At 43.1% G+C, this 21,469-nt stretch overlaps 1 pseudogene; it reads right to left on the reverse strand.

Annotated features, from left to right (window-relative positions):
- Window positions 1-15,472: 15,472 nt before the first annotated feature.
- On the reverse strand, window positions 15,473-16,632 carry LOC139180931 (small ribosomal subunit protein uS5-like; annotated as a pseudogene).
- Between the last annotated feature and the right edge of the window lie 4,837 nt (window positions 16,633-21,469).

Here is a 21,469-nt window from a genome sequence, read left to right on the forward strand (position 1 = left end):
TGCATATATATTTTAAGGGAACTCCCTGGCGATCCAGTGATTAAGACTCACCTCTTCCAAAGCAGGGGTGCTGGGAACTAAGAACCCACATGCCCAGTGATATAGCTAAAAAACAAAAATAGACATATACATTTAAAAAATATATTTATTTAGCTGCACTGGGTCTTAGTTGCAACATGTGGGATCTTTAATTGCGGCATTGGGGGTCTAGTTCCCTCACCAGGGATGGACCCCCGGCCCCCTGCATTGGTAGCATGGAATCTTAGCCACTGGAACACCAGAGAAGAGCCACATTTTTCCAATGAAATCTTTCCAACCCTCCCTTTTATTTTTTACTTTTTACTATGGAAAATTTCAAATATATACAAAAATAGATGAGTAGATAATGAATCCCCAGCTTCAGTAATTATCAAGGAAAGGCCAATTTTGTTTCCTCTCTACCCCCACCCACTTCCTCTGCCTATTATGGTTTTTCATTTTGTAATAATAAATTGAACTCCAGTTTTAATTACCTTTTCCTGTGTAATAAGCCACCCCAAGGGATAGTGGCCCAAAACAGTAATAGTTTATGATGTGTTATGATTGTGCTGGTTGGTTGGGTACTTCCTCTTGCCAGTTTTGACTGGACTCACTCAAGAGAGAGAATCAGCTGAGCTGGAAGATTCCAGATAGCCTGACTCAAATATCTGGCTATGGATTAGGGCTCCTCGGGTCTCCATGGCTTTTTATGTTCTAGTCGGCTAAGTGGACTCCGTTATATGGCAACCAGAACTTTCTGAGAGAATCAAGGTAGAAGCCTCAAGCTTCCTGAACTGACTGTGGGAGTCACAAGTCACTTCCATCTACTGCTATTGGCCAAAGCAGGTTACAAGGCCAGTCCAGACTCTGGGGTAGGACGGTGAAGAAATAGACTCACCCTTGGATGGAAGGAATGCAGGGCAGGGATACACTGCAAAATGAATACTAGCATGCAAGGGATTGTAGCTGTTAACCAGTCTAGTACACAGTTTTTATCAACATATGAGGTTTTATGCTTGTACTGCATGCATGCTCAGTCACTAAGTCATGTCCGACTCTTTGTGACCCCATGGACTATACCCACCAGGCTCCTCAGTCCATGGGATTCTCCAGGCAAGAATCCTGGGGTAGGCAGCCATTTCCTCCTCTAGAAGGAAATTTTCTTCCCCGACCCAGCGATAGAACCCATGTCTCCTGCATCTCCTGCATTGGCAGGTGGCTTCTTTACCACTGAGTCACCAGAGAAGCCCATAGATGTATATATATACACGTATATAAGTATACATGACCTTTTCCATTATGGTTTATTACAGGATATTGAATATAGTTCTTCTCCAATTCACCACTGACACTCTCATTCATCACCTGTGGAAATGCAAAATGATACCGCCACTTTGGAAAATCATTTGGTGGTTTCTTAGAAAACTAAACATATACTTAGCATATGATCCACTACTTGTGCTTCTTGATATTTACCCAAAGGAATTGAAAACTTATGTCCACGCAAAAACATGCACACAGATGTTTATAGCTGCTTGATTCATACTTGCCAAAATTTGGAAGCAACCAAGATGTCCTTCAATAGGTGAATGGATAAACTCTGGTATATCTCAACAATGGAACGTGATTCAATACAGAAAAGAAGTGAGCTGTCAGAAAAAGTCATGGAGGAAGCTTAAATGTATATTAGTAAGTGACCGAAGCCCATCTGAAAAGGTACATACTGTTTGATTCCAACTATATGACACTCTGGAAAAGGCACAACCATGGAGACAGTAAAAAGGTCAGTGGTTGCCAGGAACTGGGGGAAAGGGGGATGAATACGAAGAGCACAGAGGATTTTTGAGGCAGTAAAAAGAAATGGTCTTGTAATAACTAAAATACTAAATGAATAAATGGTAGCATTAAAAAAAAAAGTCTATTAAGAAACAGGGCTGAAAATGGATGTGGTAATGGTTGTACAACATGAATGTATTTTTTTTTTTTTTGCCACACCATTCAGCATGTAAGAGTTTAGTTCTCTGAAAGTGAAAGTATTAGTCGCTCAGTCGTGTCTGACTCTCTCTGACCCCCATGGACTGTAGCATACCAGGTTCCTCTGTCCATGGGATTTCCCAGGCAAGAATATTGGAGTGAGCTGCCATTCCCTTTTCCAGGGGGTCTTCCAGACCCAGGGATTGAACCCAGATCTCCTGCATTGCAGGCAGATTCTTTACCATCTGAGTCACCAGGGAAGTTCCACAATATGAATGTATTTAATGCCACTGAACTGTACACCCCAAAATGGCTCAAATGGTCAATTTTATGCTGTGGATATTTTACCAAAATAAATTTTTTAAGTACATCTTTACCCCAATAATTTGAAATGCCATATACTTTGTCATATACTAAATTGCCAAATATATTTGAGTCTCTTTCTAGACTTTCTCTAATCTATTCCACTGGTTTCTTTTCTATTCATGTACCAATATTACATTGTTTTCATTCTAAAGGCTTCATAGTATTTTTAATATATGTTGGGAAAAAATCATGAAATTTATGCCAACAAATTTGACAACTTAGGTGAAATGGAAAAAGTCCTTGAAAGACATAAACTATTGAAGCTCAATAAGAAATAGGTAACCTGTTTAGCCTTACATTGATTAAAGATATTGAATTTATTGAAAATATTTCTACAAAGAAAATTCCAGGCCCAACTGGCTTCATGGGAGTATTCCAATAAATATTTAAAGACAAAATGAGTCAATTCTCCACAAACTCTTCCAGGAAATTAAAGAGGAGAGACTATTTTCCAAATCATTCATGAGGTGGTCAGCATTACTCTATACCAAAATCAAACAAAAATTTTTTATAAGAAAACTATATACCAATGTACTTCAGAAACACTAATGCAAAAGTTCTTAACAAAATTTGAGCAAATCAAATTCAATAATATATAATAAGAAAAATACATAATATCTGAGTGGGTTTTATCCTAGGAATGCAAGATTAGTTCAATATTCAAAAATTAATCAGTGTAATTCACTATATCAATGATGAGAAAAACCATATGATCATGAATATGAGATAAATATCTCTCACATCTTCTTTATATATAATAGATTACATCTCAGCCATACAAAAGATGAAATCTTGCCATTTACAAAAACATGGATGGATCTTGAGGGTATTATGCTAAGTGAAATGTCAGAAGAAAGACAAATATTGTATGATTTCACTCATATGTGGAATATTAAAAAAATAAATGAACAAACCAAATGAAACAAAAAACAAATATATAGATACAGAGTGCAGAGTAGTGGCTATCTGTATGGCTGGTAGCATAACTGACGCCATCTTGGGCTCTTGCAATTTCTCCCATCTTTTCACTGACCCTACCCAGTCTGTACTATGTAGTGAATCACTTATCTGTCGTCAAGGGTTTTGTAGTTAATAGAGGTTGTTTCATAGTCATCAGGATCTGGTAGGCTCTATGCTTTCTTAGTCCCCAAACAATGATGAAAACCCTTTGTGACATATTCCCAGTGCCCACATGACTAGCTTGCTGCTGCTGCTGCTGCTAAATTGCTTCAGTTGTGTCTGACTCTGTGCGACCCCACAGACGGCAGCCCACCAGGCTCCCCCGTCCAGGCAAGAACACTGGAGTGGGTTGCCATTTCCTTCTCCAATGCATGAAAGTGAAAAGTGAAAGTGAAGTTGCTCAGTCGTGTCTGACTCTTAGCGACCCCATGGACTGCAGCCTACCAGGCTCCTCTGTCCATGGGATTTTCCAGGCAAGAGTGGGGTGCCATTGCCTTCTCTGCATGACTAGCTTACCCATTCGTAAATCTTAATTTAGGAATGCACGGCCTGTTTTCAAGTATCTGTACCCCTACCCTAGATTAACTATAAAATTGTCCCAATGCCCCTCACTGGTGCAAAGTGCAGCTGCCAACTTGATTATATGGAGCTGCTTGCCTAATCTTTTGGTCTCAAGATGACTTCTCAGTTTCATGGGCACTTTTTGTTCCCTCAGTCCCCCAATATTACCAGAGGAAGGGGGACAAGTTGGGTACAGGGGATCAACTGTATGTTGATGGATGAAAACTAAATTTTTGGTGGTGAGCATGTTCTAGTGTATAAAGAAGTAGAAATACGGGAATTCCCTGGTGGTCCAGTGGTTACGACTCCTCGCTTTCACTGTCAAGGGCCCAGGTTCAATCCCTGATAGGGCAACTAAGATCCTGCAAGCTGAAATAGAAATATAATGTTGTACACATGAAACTTATACAAAAGAATGTTACTTCAATTAAAAAAATTTTAGAAAAAGAAAAAAATGGCTGCCATTATTATCTTCTTTGTACTTGCATCCCTGTTCAATGCAGAGTAGCTGCTCCTATCAAGAACTGCAGCCCTTGAACCTGAGCTGGCCTTGGGACTTGCTCTGACCAATTGAATACAAAGTGTTATTCCTGGTCCAGGCCTATCTCAAAAGGCTGTGAGCATTTTTTTGCTGTTTCAGCTTACTCTTTTGCAACTCAGCTACCTCCCTGTGAACAAACCCAGGCTAGCCTTGGGAGATGTGAGACCGCACGGAAGAAATACAATCTAACTAGCTGAGGCTATCTCAGACCAGCCTGTCCCCAGCCAACCTGGCAGTTGATGTCACAGACGTGGGCATGAGCCAAGTGCATCAGTGGGACTTAGCCCAGATTGCCAGTCTGCTAAATCCAGAGTTGGTACTTTAAGGTAGGGGTCCGCAACCTCTGGGATCTCATGCCAGATGATCTGAGGTGGAGCTGATGTAATAATAATAGAAATAAAGTGCACAATAAATGTAATGCACTTGAATCATCCTGAAACCACCTCTCCACCCCCTGGTCCATGAAAAAATTATTTTACATGAAACCCATCCCTCATACCATAAAGGCTAAGGACCACTGCCTTAAGGCACCAAGCTTTGTGGTTGGTTGGTTGGTTTGTAGCAAAAGCTCACTGACTCAGTATGACAAAGGACTTTTTTGATGAGGAGCCTAACCCTCTCGGATGCTGGCTTCCTTAAAGTTGGAGAGTTTGAGGGACACTGTTTGGTAAAGTAACCAAGCAGGACCCTATGGGGGCCTTCCCAGGACAGACACCTCCCCTGACCCATGTCCTCCACCTGCCTCTTGTCTGTAGGAAAACTTTAGCCTTCTAGCCCTTCCCTGGGTTCCAAAGAATGTAATCAGAGTTGTGAGAAAATGCAGAAAGACAACAGTCAAGCAGGACAAAATACTGATAGTTTAGCCCTTAAACAAAGTCAGGGACCTTTAGTTCCTCCTCAAAGGCTAGAGATAATATTCTGAGCCAAACCGTTTGAGCTGTTTTGCAGAGACCGAAACCCCCACCAGATGGAAGAAGTTAACTGTCTGCTGGCCACAAGCACATAGGCCCCAGACCAGGAGGAACCAGGTGGTTGATGATGTTGACTTTTGATTATCTCATCACCAATCCATCAGAAGAATGTCCACCAGCTGATCACATACCCAGCAACCCTCTCTCTCATCTTTAAAAACCTTCCTCTGAAAGCCGTCAGAGAGTTGGGTCTTTTGACCCTTAAGTACTGCCTAGGCTCCTCGCTGGAAGCCCTGAGACAGATGGTGCGCTTTCTTTCCCTACAACCGGGTGTCAGTAGATGGGCTTTACTGTGCCAGAGAGTGGATCCAAGTTTGGTTCGGTAACCCTAAGGGTTAGGGGAAAACTTTTGGACATGGCCGTTCCCTTCAATAACGCTGAAGAAGTCTTCCCTGGTGGCTCAGTGGTAAAGGATCCTCCTGCCTAATGCAGGAAGCACTGGTTTGATCCCTGATCCAGGAAGATCCCACATGCTGCGGAGCAACAAAACCCATGCGCCGCAACTACTGAGCCTGTGCTCTAGAGCGCGGGAGCTGCAACTATTGAGCCCCAATATGCTAAAGCCCGTGCTCCACAGCAGAAGAAGCCACTGCAATGAGAAGCCCGCGTGGCAACAAAGACCCAGCACAGTCAAAAATAAAGAAAGAAAATTATATAAAATAATGCTGAAGAAACCTAGGCTTTCTTGGAGGTCATGTTTCCAGCCGTAATTGTTCTTGGACCTCAGACCCCAGTATGAAGGAGATATGGATGAATCAGCACCAGGCTGAGGATTTCAGTGTACTGATGGTGGGGCATAGGGAAAGGAAGGGGTGGAGAGCCACTGGCTCCCCCATGGGCCTCCAGAATCTTTTGCAGCCAGCCCTGCAAAAACAACTCCCTGCCTGCCCCCCTTCGCCCCTCCGCCCCAGGAAAGCTGGCAGGCCCACCCAGCTTCACCTGGTGGGAGGTTCACACAGGAGATTGTTATTCAGAGCTGGGTTTCACACCTTCTGGCATTCCATGCTAGCCTAGTTTTTAATAAAAACAACCCTATTTTGGTGCCTTAAACCTATTTTTCACCATCTGGCATACCCTTGTGCCTCTTATGTTTCTTCTTCTAGTACAGCCTGACAGGAAAAAACCAACAGTGGGACTAGAAGCTCTCCACCAAAGAGGATACATTGTTGTACATTCGAATGGATAAGGCACCTTTCTGTAACTTGTAGCGGCTTAGTTCTGAGCAACAGACTTTCAAAAAAAAAAAAAAAATCCTCTTTCTACAGATGTCAATAGGACAAGATGAAAGAAGTTTACCTCATGAAACATTAAGGTAAAACATGAATGTTTTGTTTTGTTTTGCATAACAGATGATGACAATCCTAAAATACCCAAAAGACTAAGGAGGAAGAAAACTTACCCCTTCTGTCTGAGGGAATGGTGACAGAATGGCCCCAAGCTGTCCTCTGCAGTTTCTTTGGGGGATGACACTAAAGGAATGGAAGGCTCTGGGGGAACCAACAGCTAAAAGTAGCTTAATGAGTGAAAGTCATTCTCACTTGATCAAGCTTTTAGTAAGTCTGTGATTTTGTGATTCCCTGAATTTTCTAGAGTCAAAGTCAGCTGTTGGACTTAATGTTCACCAGCACCTTTTTACTGATAAGAGAGCTACTTCAAAGCACACAAATGTGTCTAGAAAACAGCTCATGTGCCTCTCTTTACTTAATGAGCCTATAGTTCCTGATTCTCAAGTATGTGATGAATGGTGTTGTGTGGGTGTTCATTTGAGGCAGCTCCAGGTTTTGTGAGTTATTGAAGATTATATAACTTGGTGGGGGGGATTAAAAAAGAACAGAAAATTAGGAATACAGAATTAGTTAGGAAAGGAATGTTCTTTAGAATCAGAAAGAATACACAATACATAACATTTTAAAAGCTGAGAAATACTTCAAATCTCACATAATTCAGAAAACTGACATAAAGTTTTGTTAACTGCCTGACAAACTCCTATAACACATTTTTCCCCCCTACAATTTTTGGCTGCAGATGCTTTGCCTGCCTTTTCATATGACAACAATCTTGTAATATCATTTTCTAGCAAGAGGATAGAAAAATAATTCATGCTGATTTTCTTTTAGTTTGGTAGATGGAAATTTGTTTTTCATTGATAGTTTAGAAGTTTCAGCTTTGCAATTTGTTATTAATGCTGTGTACATTTTTAGGACCACTGTCAAATTTCGGGAAACCTCTGTCAAGTTTCTTTCCTATAAAAGCTGTACATTTTCTGGGCAAATCAGGGTCTCATATTCAGAGACCCATCTTACTCTGAAATGACAATACTCAGTCAACTTGATGTCAGTGTCTTGTAAAGATCTATTATGAGATTTGTGTTATTTTTGTCAGTGTCAGTATTTTGATCAAGTCGGCAAGAAACTTAATTTTCCTCCAGTGTGTTCATATACATCACTTCTTCTCATTAAGTATATTATTAATCTCCAAACCCATATATTGCCTCTATTCAAATTTTCTCTTTCTCTTTTGGTATGATCTGAAAAAAAATTTGTTACAATTTACTTCTCCATGCCAGAATTGTTTCTGTTGGTTACATATGGACATATTTGAAAATATTTTATAGAGGGAGTTTGCAATTGTATTCACTGCATTATTGATGATAACTCGCAACAGGAAAAACTTCCGTTTTGAGCTGCTCATAAATTTAGGCATTTGATGATTGGAAGAATTTTCCAAATACCAGCTTCCGGCTCTGTACATTTCAAACCCTGTTTCTCCTCCTCCTCCTCCCACATCCCAGCTGCTCTAGTGCTCAGTGTCATGATGGCAGGTGGGCAGTGGGATTATTCCTGGAAGTCATTCCTACCCCAGGATGGCCAGTAATAACTATCTATGTAAACAGTTCCCATTAAGGCCACAGTAAAATGTACCCCCAACTCAACTTGCTCTCAGGCAGCTTCTAATGCTTCAGGACCCGAGGGGAAGTGTGACAGAGTCAGGGTGAGGAGAGAGCCATCTTTACCTATTACGATTCAATACAGATCTTAACTAATTTGCAGTTCATTCCTGCAAATGGTACCAACACATAGGACCAGGTGGATCCATTTCTGGCCGCGCCCCCAACCCCCACCCCTACCCCCTCCAAGAGTCCTCTGCTAATGAGGGGCTCTGCCGCTTAAGCTCTGTGTAGGTACCAGCCTGTGAGGGGTTTTTGTTGTTGCTTTGAATTGACAAAAGCGGCAGCAGAATACCAAAGGGCCGACTCCGGAAGCCTTGGATTTGTGTCTCTCTGTGACCTTGAACGGGTTGTTCCCCTCTCCGTCCGCCTCGGTTCCCCCATTTCCCAGCCTACCACGCGCGAAGGGCCTCCTTGCGCCCACCCGGTCCCGGTCCCCTGCCGTGTCAGCACGCGGCCGCTAGAGGGCACCATAGGCCCGTCTCAGAGCTGGGGAGGCCAGGCGACTGGGCCCGGTTGCCAAGGCGACGGCGGCGGCCGTCTAGCCCCTGCTGGCTCAGCTCCGCCTTCTTAGATGCTTTACGCAACCAATCACGAATCGTGCTCCATGGGAAACGTCGGCTCCCACGGAAAGCTGGTAAAGTGGGCAGGGCCTCGCGCAGACTCCGCTTGGCTTTGAATGGCCGCTCGCGATACGACAGGAGCTTTAGAGAATAGGCGGGTTCCGTGACGGGCAAAGTGCTGTGATCCCTGCCGTGGCCCTCCCTGCCACCAGGGGGCTTTGTCACCCCTCAGGCTCATTTCACTCACAGGACACTCCTTGATTTGAGGTGTCTGGGACGGGGAGGGGCTGATCTGTAAGAGATCTGTGACGGACTGGACCACCAATGAGAGAGCAAGGCTCCCGGCCTCCTAGGCGGCTGCTCTTCCGGCTCCGGTCCTGGAGGGCCTGTGTTGGTGGCACTGCCCTGGGCTAGGTGGTAGGGTCTGATGGCGTCCGCAGAGCCATTTGGAGGTCAGGTCATGCACCCGCAGAGGAGCCCATCCTGCCGTGTGGCCCTTTTGCAGGGTGATGGGCATTGCTCAACGAAAGGTCGCAAGAGATTTTGTCTTTCATCCCTGGGCCTGAGGCATGCGAGGGGGCTCTGAGCCCCCCTCCCATGTCTGGGTAGAAAGGGTCGGGGTGAGGAGGCAGAAGCAAAGGATGTAGGTGAGAAAATCGATCTGCCTAACACAACAGTTGTCTGTCCCCACGAGTGAACCCTGGGATAGCCCTGGTCCATGGTGATGTGGAATTCCTTTGTGGCTTAGTGCAGGGCTCAATTTAAATCGATACTTATTTATCGATTTAATAGAGGGGAGGGGGAGGATAGATGGCAGAAAGGGTCAGCCAAACAAAGAGGGTACAGGAGGTTGTGCAAGGAACCAGTGCATACCCAGCAATGGGAGTAGGGGTGTGTGTAAGAGCTCCTTGTAACCACAAGGGGGTGGAGTGGAGGCGAAGCCTATGTAGTGTGTGTGTGTGTTAAAATACACATAACATAAAAGTCACCATTTTAACAATTTGGGTGGTGTTTTTTTTTTTTTTTTGCCCACTCTCTATGGCTGCAGGATCTTAGTTCCCCAACTAGGGATTGAACCCTGGCCCTCAGCAGTGAATGTGCAGTCTTAACCACTGGACTGCCAGGGAATTCCCAACAATTTTTAAAGTATACAATAAAGTAGCATTTAATACATTCACAGTGTTGTGCAACTATCAACATTGTCTAGTTCCAAACATTTTCATCACCCCAAAAGGAAACCCTCACCCGTTAGCAGTCACTCCCTATCCCTTCCCAGCCCCTGGCAACTACTAATCTAATCTGTGAATTTGCCAGTGCTGGGCATTTCGTGTAGATGGAATCATACAATGTACGGTCTTAGCGTCTGGCTTCTTTGACTCAGCATGATATTTCCAAAGTTCATCTACGTTATAGCAGGTATTTAGTACTTAATTCCTTTTTATGGCCAAATAATATCCTGTTGTGCAGATAGACCACATTTTGTGAATCCATTTAGCTGTTGATGAGCACTTGCAGTTTTTGCCTTTTGGTGACTGGGAACGGAAGCACATGTACAATTACATCTGCGTCTTCCTGTCCTCTGTGGGCCTCTCTGGGTGCAGCTCTCTCTGAATGTTGGGCCGTGAGCAGGTCTTCTGGCATCTACCCCCCCTCCTCCCTGACCCCAGCCCAGGGAAACTGTGTGTGGTCTGGGGGAGCTTGGACTCGTCAGTCACCACCTCAAACAGAGAGGGTTCACTGGAGTTATTTTGTTTCCTCTCAGGGGCTAGGCCTTTACAACTCAGACACCAGAATCTGCTTCTTTTTCTGTTCTCTGCTAATATCAATACATCCATAAAGCAGAGAATAAGACTGGTCTGGTTGCTGCCACAATGAAAGGGTGGAAGAGCTAGGGACAAAGGAAAAATACTAAAAGGTGGGAGGACATGGGGTAACAAAGGAGTCAGTTCGAAAATACAACCCCGCATACTTTCATTTTTACTTACTCTCTTGATAACATGTACACGTGATTGGAGGGTGGGACATGGGGGTCACAGCCCAGGAAAATGCAGATGGGAAGTCAGGAGGGGCTCTCTTCTGCTGCAGCAGGGTCAGTGTGCCCAGACCCTGATATGAAGCAGGAAGAGGGGAGGCTGCATGTGTATGTGGAGCAGGGGGGCAACCCCACCTGGACAAGTAGAACCAGGGGGTCCTTTGCCAAGTGAGATGGGTAAATTGTGATCACCGGTCCTGGAAAAGGTTGCCAATGGGCCTCTGTAGGGGGACTCTCTCCCCAAATCCACAAAGTACACACGCAGAGAATCCTCCCTAGGCTTGTGAATCATCAAACAAACCGTGTCAATCTAGGATTTTAATGGCCTAGGATCCTTTGATGTATCAGGTCCTCTTTTTTTTTTTTTTTTAAAGTTGCTCAGTCTTATCCAACTCTTTTGCCACCCTATGGACTATAGCCACGAGGCTTCTCTGTCCATGGGATTTCCCAGGCAAGAATACCGGCGTGGGTTGCCATGCCCTCCTCCAGGGGATCTTCCTGTCCCAGGGATTAAACCTTATTTGTCAGGTGGGTTCTTTACCACAAGCACCACCTGGGTTTGCAAGATTCTGAATCAGCTGTTCCACTGAACACAAGCAGCCCCACTAACTCACTGCAGTTGGGATTCAGCGTTTACTGAGATGTCCTGGATGAGCTGCTCTCAGATTCCCAGGTTTCACTTATTTTTATTTTAAAGGAGACCAACATCCCATGGACAGAGGAGCCTGGCAGGCTACGGTCCACAGGATCAAAAAGAATTGGACAGGACTTGGCACACAGCACAACAGTGGTTTGCCAACTTTGTTTTTTCTTCTTTAGATCCTTCTTTGTTGTCGTTTAAATGGAAGTAAGCACTTCTCTGGTGGTTCAGTGGTTAAGGTTCCCTGTTTCCAATGTAGGAGGCATGTGTTCGATCCCTGGTTGGGGAACTAAGATCCCACATGCTGTGCAGCATGGTAAAAATTTTTTTCAGTTAAAATATTAAAAAAAAACAAAAACAAATAGAAGTATAGTTGATTTATAGTGTTGTTAGTTTCTGGTATAGTCTTCCCTGGTGGCTCAGACAGTAAACGCTCTGCCTGCAATGCAGGAGACCCAGGGTTTAATCCCTGGGTTGCGAAGATCCCCTGGAGAAGGAAATGGGAACTCGCGCCAGTATTCTTGCTTGGAGAATTCTATGGACAGAGGAGCCTGATAGGCTGTAGTTCATGGGGTCGCAAAGAGTCAGACACGACTGAGCACCTAACACTTCTTTTTGGTATATAGCAAAGTGATTCTGTTACATATATGTATATATGTATTTCTTTTTCAGATTCTTTTCCGGTATAATTCATTATAAGACACTATATATAGTTCCCTGTGCTATATAGTAGGACCTTGTTGTTTATTTTATATATAATGGTGCATATATATTAATCCCAAAATTTCTAATTTATCCCTATTTCCTCATCCCCTCTTTGGTAACCATAAAGTTTGTTTTCGATGACTGTGGGTAGGTTTTGTAAATAAGTCCACGTGTATCATTTTTGAGAGTCCACATATAAGTGATATGTGGTATTTGTCTTTCTCTAACTTCCTTCACTTAGTTTGATCTCTAGGTCCATGCCTGTTGCTGCAAATGGCTTTATTTCATTCTTTTATATGCTGAGTAATATTCCATTGTATATATGAACCGTATCTTTATCTGTTCATCTGTCGATGGACATTCTGGTTGTTTTCGTGTCTTGGCTTTTGTAAATAGTGCTGTAATGAACATTGGGGTACATGAATATTTTCAAATTAGTTTTCTCCAGATATTTGTGCAGGAGTGGGGTTGCTGGATCATATGGTAACTCTATTTCTAGTTTTTTAGGGAACCTCTGTGTTTTCCATAGTGCCTGCACCAATTTATATTCCCACCAAGGGTGTAGGAGGGTTCCCCTTTCTTCAAACCCTCTCCAGCATTTATTATTTATAGACTGTTTAATGATGGCCATTCTGACCAGTGTGAGGTGATACCTCGTAGTTTTGATTTGCATTTCTCTCATTTGCACTTCTAATTAGAAGTGTTGATTAACATCTAATAAAAAAGATGGTGAACATCTTTTCATATGCTTATAGGCCATCTGTATGTCTTCTCTGGAGAAAGAACGAGCCTTCTGCCCATTTTTTGTTTGAGATGTTTGTTTTTTTGTTATTAAGTTGTATGAGCTATTTGTATATTTTGAAAATTAAGCCCATGTTGCTCAAATTGTTTGCAAATATTTTCTCCTAGTCTGTCGGTTGCCTTTTTGTTTTTCTTATGGTTTCCTTTGCTGTGCAAAAGCTGATGAGTTTATGTAGGTCCCATTTGTTTATTTTTGCTTTTATTTCTATTATCTTGGGAGGAGACTGACCTAAGAAAACATCACTACAATTTATGTCAGGGAATGTTTTACCCATGTGCTCTTATATGAGTTTTATGGTGTCGTGTCTTATGTTTAAATCTTTAAGCTGTAAGTTATCTGCATATAATGACAATTTTACTCTTCCCTTTCAATTTAGACAACTTTTATTTCTTTTTCTTATCTGATACTGTGTCTAGGACTTCCGATACTATGTTGAATAGAAGAGATGAGAGTGGACATCCTTGTCTTGTTCCAGAATTTAGCAGTAAGGCCTTTAGCTTTTAACTGTTGAGTATTATGTTGGCTGTAGGTTTGTCATAAACAGCTTTTATTATGTTGAAATATATTCCCTCTATTCCCACTTTGATGAGACTTTTTCTCATGAATGGGTGTTGAATTTTATCAAATGCTTTTTCTGCCTCATTGAGATGGTCATGTGGTTTTTGTCTTTCCTTCTGTTGATATGGTGTTTGACAAGATTGGGTTACACGTGTTGAAACATCCTTTTGACCCTGGGATGAATCCAACTTGATCATGGTGTATGATCTTTTCTGTATATTGTTGGATTTGATTTGCTAATATTTTGCTGAGAACTTTTGCATCTATATTTATCAAAGATATTGCCCTGTAGTTTTCTTTTTTGGTAGTGTCTGTCTAGTTTTGGTATCAGGGTGATGGTGGCTTCATAGAATAACTGGGAGTACTCTCTCCTCTTCAGTCTTTTGGAAGAATTTGAGAAGAATCAGTATAAGTTCCTCCTGTGTTTGGTAGAATTCCCTGATGAAGCCATCTATCTGGTCCTGGACTTTGTTTGCAGGGAGGTGTTTTTTTTTTTTTAATTAATACAAATTCTATTTCACGTCTAGGGATCTGTTCAAATTTATCTAATTCTTCTTGATTCATTTTTGGTGGGCTGTCAGTTTCTAGAAACTTGTCCATTTCTCTAGGTTGTTGAATTTGTTGGCATATAATTGTTCATTGTATTCTATTTTTTTTAAATGTCTGCAGTATCTGTTGTTATTTCTCCTCTTTTATTTCTTATTTTGTTTGTTTGGTTCCTCTTTTCTACTTGGTGAGCCTGGCCAGAGATTTGTCAGTTTTGCTTACCCTTTCAAAAAATAGCTGTTAGTTTTATTGATGTTCTTTTTCTATTATTTTTGTAATTTCTATTTTATTTATTTTCTCTCTGCTCTTTATTATTTTCTTCCTTCTGCTGACTTTAGGTTTTGTTTGTTCTTTTTTTCCAATTCTTTTAGGTTGTAAGTAGGGAGTTTATCTGAGATTTTTCTTGTTCTTTGAGGAAGGCCTATATTGCTGTGAACCTCCCTCTTAAGACTGCTTTGGCTGCATCCCATGGATTTTGTATGATTCTGTTTTCATTGTCATTTGTTTCAAGATATAATTAAATTTTCTCTATGATTTCATTGTTGACCCATTGTTTTTTTAGAGCATGTTATTTAGTCTCAATGTAATCATTTTTTCCTTCTTTCTATGGTTGATTTCTACTTTCCTACTGTTGTAGGAAGGGGGAGGCCCCCCTACAGGGCCCCAAAAGCAGGCTCTTGTCTAACATTCGGAAAAGAATTGTCCGAGAAGACACGTGCTGACAAAGCAAGAGATTTATTGGGAAAGGGCACCGGGGTGGAGAGCAGTAGGGTAAGGGAACCCAGGAGAACAGCTCTGCTGCGTGGCTTGCAGTGTTGGGTTTTATGGTGATGGGATTAGTTTCCGGGTGGTCTTTGACCAATCATTCTAATTCAGAGTCTTTCCTGGTGGCGCATGCATCTCTCAGCCAAGATGGATGCTAGCGAGATGGATTCTGGGAAGTGGACGGACACGCGGTGTCTCCTTTAGACCTTTCCCGAACTCTTCCGGTTGGTGGTGGCTTATTAGTTCTGTATTCCTTATCAGGATCTCCTGTCATAAAACAACTCATGCAAGTGGTTACTATGGTGCCTGGCCAGGGTGGGTGGTTTCAATCAGTGTGCTTCCCCTAACAATACCACTGTGATCAGAAAAGATCCCTGAAATAATTTCTATTCTCTTAAATTTGTTGATGCTTGTTTTGTGTCCTACTATTCTAAAGAATGTTCCATGTGTAATTGTAAAGAATGTGTATTCTGGTATTTTTGTTTTTTTCTGGCTTCATTCACTTTATTTTTCTCATATAAAATTATGTGGTGGCTACAGCTAGAGCCTGGGTCCTCTGCATAGAGACTCTGGTGTGGGTCTTTACAAAATGGTCAGTGAATTCCTGATACGGAGACTTGGTGAACGCTGTCTCTTTCCAGAGATCAGGGGTGAGATAACTGTAGGTCTTGGAAATGGCATCAAAAGTAGCCTTGGCGAAAATTCCAGGGTGGTGGTGCAGCCCCTGGCAGAGGTGTAACAATCATCAGTGCCAGCCATCATCAGGAGCTTCTTGGGCACAGGGGCTGAGATGATGCCAGTACCCCTGGGAGCAGGGATGAGGCACACCAGCACAGAGCCACACCGTCCAGTCACCTTGCAATGGACGGTGTGGGACTTGCCAATCTTATTTTCCTAGTACGCTCGTCACATGGGGATGATAGCTTGGCCAGGATGATGGTCCCACGGATGGCAGTGGCTACTGCCTTAGAGCACTTGACATCCGAACCGACATGTCCGTTGTAATCCCTGATGGCAACAAATGCCTTGAACCTGGTCTGCTGACCAGCATGGTCTGTTTTTGCATGGGCATAATCTGGAGAAGGCAATGGCACCCCACTCCAGTACTCTTGCCTGGAAAATCCCATGGATGGGGGAGCCTGGTAGGCTGCAGTCCATGGGGTCGCTAAGAGTCAGACACGACTGAGCGACTCCACTTTCACTTTTCACTTTTCACTTTCATGCATCGGAGAAGGAAATGGCAACCCACTCCAGTGTTCTTGGCTGGAGAATCCCAGGGACGGGGGAGCCTGGTGGGCTGCCGTCTATGGAGTCGCACAGAGTCGGACACGACTGAAGCGACTTAGCAGCAGCAGCAATCTTTAAAACCTCGTCCTTGAGGGACGCTCCCAGGAAAAAGTCAATGATGTCATATTCTTTGATGGGCAGAGAGAAGAGAGAGATTTCCTCCAGGGACTTGATCTTCATGTCCTTGACCAGGCAGCCCAGCTTGGGAACCGGGAGCCACACCTTGTCCTTGGCCTTGCCTCCGTGAGCTCTGTGGTCTCTGCCCTATCCCTGATCCCGGCTGTGACCCAAGCCCAGGACCCCCCTGCTGAAGCCACCTTGGAAGCCACCAGGGCCTCCCATTCCAGGGCCCCCGGGGCCTCTAGGCCTTCTCAAAGCACCAGCATCATCCGCCATTTGGTGTTCTTATGAAGAACCGTATTGTGGTATTTTGAGGCTGTAATGTCCTGAAAATATCAATTATGTCTCTCTATTTTATTGTGGAATTTAGGATCTCTGTTGCCTTACCATTTTGTTTTGTTTTGGTCTGAAAGATCTGTCAATGATGTCAGTGGGGTGTTAATGTTTCTTAGTATTATTGTATTCCTGTCGATTTCTCCCTTTATGTCTACTAGTAAGTTTTATGTATTTAGATGTTCCTATATTGAGTTCTGGTAAAGACTGAGGGCACGAAGAGAGAGGGGTGACAGAGGATGAGATGGTTGTGTGGCATCACCGACTCAATGGACATGAGTTTGAGCAAACTCTGGGAGATAGTGAAGGACAGAGAAGCCTGGCGTGCTGCAGTCCATGGGGTCAAAAAGAGTTGGACACGACTGAGCACACGACTGAGCGACTGAACAACAGCAACAACCAATACTCAGTGCGTATATGTTAATGAGTATAGCATTCTCTTCTTGTACTCATCTTTTATCATTGTACAGTGTTCTTCTTTATCCTTTATGGCCTTTTTTAAAAGTCTGTTTTGTCTGATATGAGTATTGTTACCCCTACTTTCTTGTCATTTCCATTTTCGTGAGATAGCCTTTTTCATCGCCTCACTTTCAATCTATGTGTGCCCTTTGCCCTAAAATGGGTCTCTTGTAGGCAACATATTGTAGGCTCTTGTTTTCTTACCCAGTCTGCCACTCTGTGTCTTTTTTAAAATTATTTTTTCTTGGAGTATTGTTGTTTTACAGTGTTGTATTAGTTTCTGCTATGCAGCACAGTGAATCAGTTATATGTACACAGATGAAAGTTTGCTGCTATGAGCCATGAATGACACCAGGATTCGTGGCCTCTGGAGGAGAGGAATTCAATCCAGGGCCAGAGACAAGGCTTGATCGCTCAGAGCTTTTTGTATAATAAAGTTTTATTGAAGTATAAAAGAGATAGAGAAAGCTGACACAGACATCAAAAGGGGACAGAAAGAGTGCCTCCTTGCTAGTTTTTAGCAAGGAGTTATATACCCATTCAGTTCAGTTCAGTCGCTCAGTCGTGTCCGACTCTTTCTGAACCCATGAATCACAGCACGCCAGGCCTCCCTGTCCGTCACCAACTCCTGGAGTTCACTCAGACTCACGTCCATCGAGTCAGTGATGCCATCCAGCCATCTCATCCTCTGTCGTCCCCTTCTCCTCCTGCCCCCAATCCCTCCCAGCATCAGAGTCTTTTCCAATGAGTCAACTCTTCGCATGAGGTGGCCAAAGTACTGGAGCTTCAGCTTTAGCATCATTCCCTCCAAAGAACACCCAGGGCTGATCTCCTTCAGAATGGACTGGTTGGATCTCCTTGCAGTCCAAGGGACTCTCAAGAGTCTTCTCCAACACCACACTTCAAAAGCATCAATTCTTCAGCGCTCAGCTTTCTTCACAGTCCAACTCTCACATCCATACATGACCACTGGAAAAACCATAGCCTTGACTAGACGGACCTTTGTTGGCAAAGTAATGTCTCTGCTTTTCAATATGCTATCTAGGTTGGTCATAACTTTTCTTCCAAGGAGTAAGCATCTTTTAATTTCATGGCTGCAGTCACCATCTGCAGTGATTTTGGAGCCCCCAAAAATAAAGTCTGACACTGTTTCCATCTATTTCCCATGAAGTGATGGGACCAGATGCCATGATCTTCATTTTCTGAATGTTGAGCTTTAAGCCAACTTTTTCACTCTCCTCTTTCACTTTCATCAAGAGGCTCTTTAGTTCTTCTTCACTTTCTGCCATAAGGGTGGTGTCATCTGCATATGTGAGGTTATTGAGATTTCTCCCGGCAATCTTGATTCCAGCCTGTGTTTCTTCCAGTCCAGCATTTCTCATGATGTACTCTGCATATAAGTTAAATAAACAGTGTGACAATATATAGCCTTGACGAACTCCTTTTCCTATTTGGAACCAGTCTGTTGTTCCATGTCCAGTTCTAACTGTTGCTTCCTGACCTGCATATAGGTTTCTCAAGAGGCAGGTCAGGGGGTCTGGTATTCCCATCTCTCTCAGAATTTTCCACAGTTTATTGTGATCCACACAGTCAAAGGCTTTGGCATCGTCAGTAAAGCAGAAATAGATGTTTTTCTGGAACTCTCTTGCTTTTTCCATGATCCAGCTATTAGCAAGCTGCTAATTAGAGAAAGGAAATGCCTCAAAACTGAGAGAGTTGCACCAGGCCCCTCACCCACAACATGCATCTTGAGATAGCATTGGCACAAGGTAAGTCATCCTGGCCATAAAACAATTGACATGAATCTTGAAGAAAGGCAGATTTCCAAGCAAATACATAGTTCATTAACATATATTAAAGATATTTCCATAAGAAAAACACAATGGTTAGCTCAAGGTTTGAGATTAGTTAACCAGGTGTCGCCATGACAACATAGGATTGGAAGTGAAAAGAAAAAAAAAGTCTGCCATTTGCTGCTTGGGGACCTCTGGCCTCCCTACCGAGGCTATTAACACTCTCACATATATCCACTCATTTTTAGATTGCCTTCCCATTTGCACTGTATGTCTTGATTGGTGCATTTAGTTCATTGACATTTAAGGTAATTATTGATAGATAATGTATTTATTGCCATTAAAACCTTTTTTTCCAGTTGACCTTATATTTCTTCTTCCTTTCTTTTTGTTTTTCCTTTTGTGGTTTGATGGTCTTCTTTTGTAGTTCTTTTTTGAGAATCTATTATGCTTGAGTTATCTTCTTTTTGGTTTTTGTGTATCTATCATGTTTTTGATTTGTTGTTGTTCAGTCGCTCAGTTGTGTCTGACTGTTTGTGACCCCATGGACGCCAGGCTTCCCTGTTCTTCACCATCTGCTGCAGCTTGCTCAAACTTTATGTCCATAGAGTTGGTGATGCCATCCAACCATCTCATCCTCTGTCATCTCCTTCTCCTCCTGCCTTCAATTTTTCCCAGCATCAGGGTCTTTTGTAATGAATCAGCTCTTCATATCAGGTGGCCAAGGTGTTGGAGCTTTACCATCAGTCCTTCCAATGAATATTCAGGATAAATTTCATTTAGGATTGACTGGTTTGATCTCCTTGCAATCCAAGAGACTCTCAAGAGTCTTCTCCAACACCACACTTCAAAAGCATCAGTTCTTCAGCATTCAGCCTTCTTCACAGTCCAACTCTCACATCCATACATGACTACTGGAAAAACCATAGCCTTGACTAGACAGACCTTTGTTGGCAAAGTCATGTCTCTGCTTTTCAATATGCAATCTAGGTTGGTCATAGCTTTTCTTTCAAGGAGCAAGCATCTTTTAATTTCATGGCTGCAGTCACCATCTGCAGTGATTTTGGAGCCCAGAAAAATAAAGTCTGTCACTGTTTTGTTTCCTATCTATTTGAAATGAAGTGATGGGACCAGATGCCATGATCTTAGTTTTTTGAATATTGAGTTTTAAGCCAGCTTTTTCACTCTCCTCTTTCACCTTCATCAAGAGGTTCCTTAGTTCCTCTCCAATTTCTGCCATGAGTGTGGTGTCATCTGCATATCTGAGGTTATTAATATTTCTCCTGGCAATCTTGATTCTATCTTGTGCTTCATCCAGCCCCACATTTCCCATGATGTATTCTGCATATAGGTTAAATAAGCAGGGTGACAATATACAGCCTTGACATACTCCTTTCCCAGTTTGGAACCAGTCTGTTGTTCCATGTCCAGTTCTAACTGTTGCTTCTTGAACTGCATACAGTTTTCTCAGGAGGCTGGTAATGTTAGGGGATTGAAACCGCCCACCCTGGCCAGGCACCATAGTAACCATCTGCATGAGATGTTTTAGCACAGGAGGTCCTGGTAAGGAACAGGGAACTAATAAGTCTCTACCAACTGGAACAGTTCGGGAAAGGTCAAAAGGAGAAACCACATGTCCTACCACCTCCCAGCATCCTTCTCTCTGGCATCCATCTTGGCTGAACAAGGCGTGCACCACCGTGAAGGACTCTGAGTCAGAATGACTGGCTAAAGACAACCCAGGAACTAGTCCCATCCCCATAAAACCCGAGACTGCGAGCCACATGGCAGAGCAGTTCTCCTGGGTTCCCTTACCCTGCTGCTCTCCACCCGGGTGCCCTTTCCCAATAAAATCTCTTGCTTTGTCAGCACGTGTGTCTCCTCAAACAATTCATTTCCAAGTGTTATACAAGAGCCCAGTTTCGGGCCCTGGAAGAGGTCCCCCTTCCTGCAACAGTAAGGTGGTCTGGTATTACTATCTCTTTAAGAATTTTCCATAGTTTGTTGTGATCCACACAGTCATAGGCTTTAACATAGTCAGTGAAGCAGAAGTAGATGTTTTTTCTGAAATTCTCATTTTTTTTCTATGATCCAACGGATGTTGCCAATTTGATCTCTGGTTCCTCTGCCTTTTCTAAACCCACCTTGTGCGTCTGGGAGTTCTTGGTTCACGTACTGTTGAAGCCTAGCCTGAAGAATTTTGAGCCTAGCTTGGAGAATTTTGGTTTGTGGTTACCCTGATTTTCAAGTATGTTAACCCAGTACTGCATCTACATGCTTTAGACCAGTAGTCATATAGGCTGAAGCACATTCTTTAGAAAAAACTACAGAACTTGCCTGGTTAAGAATCTGTCTACCAATGCAGGGAACATGGATTCAATCCCTGGTCTGGGAAGATCCCACATGCGGAGGGGCAACAAAGCCAGCGTGCCACAACTACTGAAAGCCTGTGCTCTGCAACGAGAGAAGGCACTGAATGGGGATCCTGTGCAGCGTAACTAGAGAAAGCCTGCGAACAGCAGCAGAGA

The sequence above is a fragment of the Bos indicus genome, chromosome X (genome assembly GCF_029378745.1).
Source record: "Bos indicus isolate NIAB-ARS_2022 breed Sahiwal x Tharparkar chromosome X, NIAB-ARS_B.indTharparkar_mat_pri_1.0, whole genome shotgun sequence".
Taxonomy (NCBI): domain Eukaryota; kingdom Metazoa; phylum Chordata; class Mammalia; order Artiodactyla; family Bovidae; genus Bos; species Bos indicus.